This window comes from Mus caroli, unplaced genomic scaffold, assembly GCF_900094665.2.
Source record: "Mus caroli unplaced genomic scaffold, CAROLI_EIJ_v1.1 scaffold_18374_1, whole genome shotgun sequence".
Lineage (NCBI taxonomy): Eukaryota > Metazoa > Chordata > Mammalia > Rodentia > Muridae > Mus > Mus caroli.
The window spans coordinates 13605-20149 of record NW_018390715.1 but is presented as its reverse complement, the minus strand read 5'-3'; positions in this window follow the sequence as shown (position 1 = coordinate 20149).

The following is a 6545-nucleotide window of genomic DNA, read 5'->3' as shown; positions in this document are numbered from 1 at the left end:
CCTTTAAGTTGAAAATCTTCATTCTCATCTAGTCCTATTATTCGTATGTTTAGTCTTCTCATTGTGTCCTGGATTTCCTGAATGTTTTGAATTAGGATCTTTTTGCATTTTGCATTTTCTTTGATTGTTGTGCCAATGTTCTCTATGGAATCTTCTGCACTTGAGATTCTCTTTTCCATCTCTTGTATTCTGTTGCTGATTCTTGCATCTATGGTTCCAGGTTTCTCTCCTAGGGTTTCTATCTCTAGATTTGCCTCATTTGGGGTTTTCTTTATTGTATCTACTTTGCTTTTTACGTGTAGTATGGTTTTGTTCATTTCCATCACCTGTTTGAATGTGTTTTCCTGTTTTTCTTTAAGGACTATTTCATGTTTGGTTTTGTTTTCGTATTTTTCTTTAAGGACTTGTAACTCTTTAGCTGTGTTCTCCTGTATTTCTTTAAGTGAGTTATTAAAGCCCTTGATGTCCTCTACCATCATCANGAGATATGCTTTTAAATCTAGGTCTACCTTTTCGGGTGTTTTGGGGTGCCCAGGACTGATTGAGTTGGGAGTGCTGCGTTCTGATGATGGTGAGTGGTCTTGGCTTCTGTTAGTAGGATTCTTACATTTTCCTCTTGCCATCTGTTAATCTCTGGAGTCAGTTGTTATACTTTTCTCTGGTTAGAGCTTGTTCCTCTTGTGATTCTGTTAGTCTCTATCAGCAAACCTGGGCTACTAGCTCTCTCCTGAGTTTCAGTGGCCAGAGCACTCTCTGCAGGCAAGCTCTCCTCTTTCAGAGAAGGTGCCCAGATATCTGGCATTCGAACCTACCTTCTGTCAGATTTTATGTTCCACTCACCAGAGGTCCTAAGATTTCTAACTGCTGACTCCGTGCCCAAGGTGACCCAGTGGTGCTGGGGCCGACCGGAAGGCTATGCTAATTTTCATAGAAAATTTTTATAGGAAACAGACATGCTTTCACAAAATAGATATACCAGTGTGTTAACTTAGGGAAAACAATAACTTATGTGATATATGAAAACTTTTGAAATTTTTCTAAAAACTCTCACATAATATTATATAAATTATAGTGAACGTTTTGAAAGTTAACAAATGATAGTTTATTGGATGCATACTAGCTAGTTTTTCATGTGTTTCACATAATATTAATATGTGTTTATTTCTTGTTTTACATAATATTTATTTATTTTTATTAGAATAAATTAATTTGCAAACTTGTATACTTATATGTGTATATTTCATGTTATATATTATTAGATTTGAGTTTCCTTTCCATCTATGCATGTTAGGTTAACAGCAGATCTTCCTTAAGCTCTGATTCATGGAAATCAGGATAAATAAGGAATATACTGAGACAGTGAGATACAACCTTATTCTGTGCTCAATATGACACAGGACAAAATATTAAAGTCACCCAGTGTTCTATATAGGGACAACTCTATAGAGCTCTAGCAAAATCATTTATTCCTCTTTCTTTCATTTGATTCCAAGACATACTCAACATAAAATAGGAAAAAGCCTGTGAATAATCATAATAGATAAATTGGAGAATAATCAGAATATTTATCCCGCCAAGCAAAGATGAATGAATGGATGGATAAATAAATACCCAGTCTAGTCAGGTTATGGTGGTTAATAATATGGTATTATCCATTTTGCCTCTTTAATTATAGTCTGTTTTACATAGATAGTTGATAGTTAGTTAGTTAGTTAGTTAGTTAGTTAGATAGATAGATAGATAGATAGATACATAGATGATAGATAGATAGATAGATAGATAGATAGATAGATAGATAAGATAGACAGATTACATGGATCATAGATAGATAAGTAGATAGATATAGAGAAGATAGATATAGATATAGACATAAACATAGACATAGAGAGATGTAGATATCTGACTCTGTGTTCTTTATTTATAATTAACGTTTCGATTTCTCCAAGTATTGTGATACTTCTTCCTCTGCAAATTGAAAATTATACCAGTTTGACTGAAAAACTTTATTTTCTATTACATTGAGTATTTCTACATAACACATTATGGGAAAAAATCTTTAGAAATAAAAAACTAATTTAGAGACAAATGTAGACACTTAATTTAAAATAAAATTCCTTTTGAATCACATTGTTTTCTTTTTAGTAGAGTTGAGTATGTTAAAAAAAGAAAGCTGACATGTATGAGAGAAATTTCACAGGTTTTACACTGTGATACAAAACTAAAAGTGACTAATGACTAATTAACTGCGGAGGCATGGAAAATCATGTTTCTCCAGGGATGGGCCAACTGCTAGTTAATCCTGAAGTTATAATAATATACATGCAGATAATATTGGATAATATTTTATTGAATAAAAGTAACCTGATCTTAACAATAATATATTGCATTGGATTATGAATATTATACGGAACTACATAGGACTGCATCTCACAGTTAATGGAACTCAGAGAACATCTCAATATTTAACTTAATGAGTAAGGTTTTAAATTTTTATATCCCATGTCTTTCTTAAAAATACAATTCTATCAATAAGTGAACTGTGTCACTTTGTTTACAGCTGTGATATTTAGGAACACATATGCATAAACAAATTCACATATGTATGCAGTAATAATTAGTGAAAAAAGTTGTCAATTTGAAGGAGAGTATGGAAGAGTAAGTAGAAGAGTTTGGAGAATAAAGGGAAAAGAGGAATGGTTTAATTAAAATGACACTCAAAATAATAAAAAATAAGAATAAATTAGTTTCAGATTGTTAGAAATAATAATGACTGTTACTGTTTCAAAGAAAATTTTAGGATGTTAATATGTACTGAAATCAAAACAGAATTAAAAGTGTAAGCACAAAAAGATAAATTAGGTTTGCTTTCCCTTCAGAATATTAGGCAAATAACACATATGGATAGAATGGTTTTTGCGGGGGGGTGGGGGGTTCTGATAGAATATAGCTATTATGTTATTGACCCATAATTGTGAGGATGGTATTGATGATAAAGGTGTGTTAGAGAATTCAAATATATAAAAATGTTATACATATTGGTAGATAAGGAGAGTTAATGGAAAAAAGATGTCATAGATTTGAAAAGGATCAAGGAGAGATATATGGAGACATTTAAAGTAGAAAATGAAAAAGTAATACAGTCAGAATGGCTAAGATCAAAGTCTCCAGTGACAGAACTTGCTGGAGAGGATGTGTAGAAAAAGGAACAGTCCTCCATAGCTGGTGGAATTGCAAACTGGTACAACCACTTTGGAAATCAACTGACTGTTCCATAGAAAACTGGAAATAGTTCTACCAAAAAATCCAGTTATACCACTTCTGGTCATATACCCAAAAGATTCTCCACTCCACCACAAGGACAAGTACTCCACTATGTTTATAATGTCAAAAAATGAAATAAAATTTTGAAATATTAAAAGGAAAACTTTTCTGCCTAGTCCCAACTATTTTATGTCATGACATTTACAAAAGATATGGTAAGCAGAACCTCAGTCACTACTTACATTCATACTCTAAGTTGACCTTCATTACTGTAAACTATTTTAGCATGAATGTAAATTTCATGGCCATTTATGTGTTATATTTACTTTTAGTAATCTTTAGCTATATATTCATCATTATAAATCATAATAACATTTCACTAAATTTCATATAGCAATTGCATTATGCACTGCACAAGTGAATTTAAAATATTTATCAAGTATATCAACAGCTTCAAAATGACTGTAAAGCATCATAGCTTGACCTAAAGTAAGTAAACATGATAGTATATTTATTGATATTCTACTGAGTTAAAAAGCAAGATTTATGGGAAAGCTGTGGATCTAGATGAAAGTGGATCTTGAGAAATAATTACTTACACACCTCTATCAAAATCATATATAAGACAGAGCAGGGGATTTCCACTGGAAAGACATAAGAACTTCTATTTAAAGATAGCCCTCTTTGTCATGGTGGGATATTTCCCTTTCCTCTCACTTCCTTCTGGCTTAGAATGTGGGAGATGGAATAAACACAACTTAGCTTCTAAGTCACTAATCTTTAGTGCTAATAAAATTGATACCCAAAGCCACTTGGTGCTCTCTCAAAGTCAGTTGATATGAAGATTTTAAATACTGTGCTGAGAAAATAAAGGTCCTATTAGAAAGAACAATGATATTGACCTCCTCCTAGAATCGCATCACTCATCTTTTAACTGAGTAAATCTATAACCCCAAACCACCCTTTCTCTTCAGATTCTCCATTCTGTAATGTACTCAAGTGGTAGAATTCTAACTTCTCTTTAAAACAAAAATTTAATAGAGGTATGTGTGATATTGTCTAGAAATTAAAGCACTGGGATTTATGAAAAATTAAAGGTAGAAGTAACTGGTATTACCTTGGGTAAATTGTGTGAAGGAAAAAAATGTAAAAACAAGAGAAATAGCTCATATATAGTATTTTGACATTTTGACATTTATTGACATCTACCACATGTAGTATGAGTCACATTTGTTCTGAAACCTTTACATAAGGATAAAGAAACAAAGTAATTTCCCTTAATGTTGCAATTATTAACATGATAAAATATGGCATATGTATTTCCATTATTGAAGTTTTAAATAGTTCCTTAGATTTTTTTTGAGAATTTCATGCATCATGTTTTAATAATATTGATATCCTTCATCCAATCTTTCTAGGTCCATCTGCTTCCCTATTCATGGAACTTTGTGTCTTCTTTTCCCCCTCATCCTATCAACTCCAAATTTTGAGGCCCATGTTTTTCAACGGTGTGGCATTCCATGGGAAAACAGTTAATTTATGAGGGGCTATACACTTAAAGAAAAGTGAACCTCCATGTCTCCGAAGCTATCAACGGCCAAGAGCTCATTAGCCATAGGCAAAACTTGATGGTTACTTCTGATCTTCATTTCAATATTCCATATTTTTGGGGAATACTGTCACATCTTATCTAGTTGTGAACCTTGTAAGACACAATAACAACTAGATTAGGACTCCAGCATTGGGGTACCTTGCCCGCAGAGTCTCCAGACACCCACAAGGACACACACAGGATCCACCACGGGATCCTAAGACCTCTAGTGAGTGGAACACAGATGATGCTCCAATCCAATCACGCTGGACTTGAGACTGCATTAACTAGGAAAGCAGATAACCCAGCCTGATCAGGGGCACAAGTCCCTTCCAGTCCACACGAGCACCGGGGTTCCTTGCGCGCAGAGTTTCCAGACACCCCCAAGGTCCTCACAGGACCCTCCACGGGATCTTAAGACCTCTGGTGAGGGGAACGCAACTTCTGTCAGGAGGCAGGTTTGAACACCAGATATCTGGGCACCTTCCCTGCAAGAAGAGAGCTTGCCTGCAGAGAGTACTCTGACCACTGAAACTAAGGATAGAACTAGTCTCCCAGGTCTGCTGATAGAGGCTAACAGAGTCACCTGAGGAACAAGCTCTAACCAGAGACAACTACAAGAACTAGCTTCAGAGATTACCAGATGGTAAAAGGCAAACTTAAGAATCATATTAACAGAAATCAAGACCACTCACCATCATCAGAACGCAGCAATCCCACCTCACCTAGTCCTGGGCACCCCAACATACCCGAAAAGCAAGACCCGGATTTAACAGCATATGTCATGATGATGGTTTGAGGACATGAAGAAGGACTTTAATAACTCACATAAAGAAATACAGGAGAACACAACTAAACAGGTAGAGGACCTTAAAGAGGAAGCACAAAAATCCCTTAAAGAATTGCAGGAAAACACAACCAACCAGGTGATGGAATTGAATAAAACCATCCAAGACCTAAAAAGGGAAGTAGATGTAGTAAAGAAAACTCAAAGTGAGGCAACGCTGGAGATAGAAAACCTAGGAAAGAAATCTGGAAACATAGACACAAGCATCAGCAATAGAATACAAGAGATGGAAGAAAGAATCTCAGGTGCAGAAGATTCCAGAGAGAACATCCACACAACAATCAAAGAAAATACAAAACACAAAAAGATCCTAACTCAAAACATCAAGGAAATCCAGGACACAATGGGAAGTCAAAACCTATGGATAATAGGAGTTGATGAAAATGAAGATTTTTAACTTAAAGGGCCAGCAAATATCTTCAACAAAATTATAGAAGAAAACTTCCCAAACCTAAAAAATGACATGCCCATGAACATAAAAGAAGTCTACAGAACTCCAAATACACTGGACCAGAAAAGAAATTCCTGCCGGGCGTGGTGGCGCACACCTTTAATCCCAGCACTCCGGAGGCAGAGGCAGGCGGATTTCCGAGTTCGAGGCCAGCATGGTCTACAAAGTGAGTTCCAGGACAGCCAGGGCTCAGAGAAACCCTGTCTCGAAAAACCAAAAAAAAAAAAAAAAAAAAAATTCCTACCAACACATAATAATCAGAACAACAAATGCACTAAATAAAGAAAGAATATTAAAAGCAGTAAGGGATAAAGGTCAAGTAACATATAAAGGCAAGCCTATCAGAATTACACCAGACTTTTCACCAGAGACTATGAAAGCCAGAAGATCCTGGA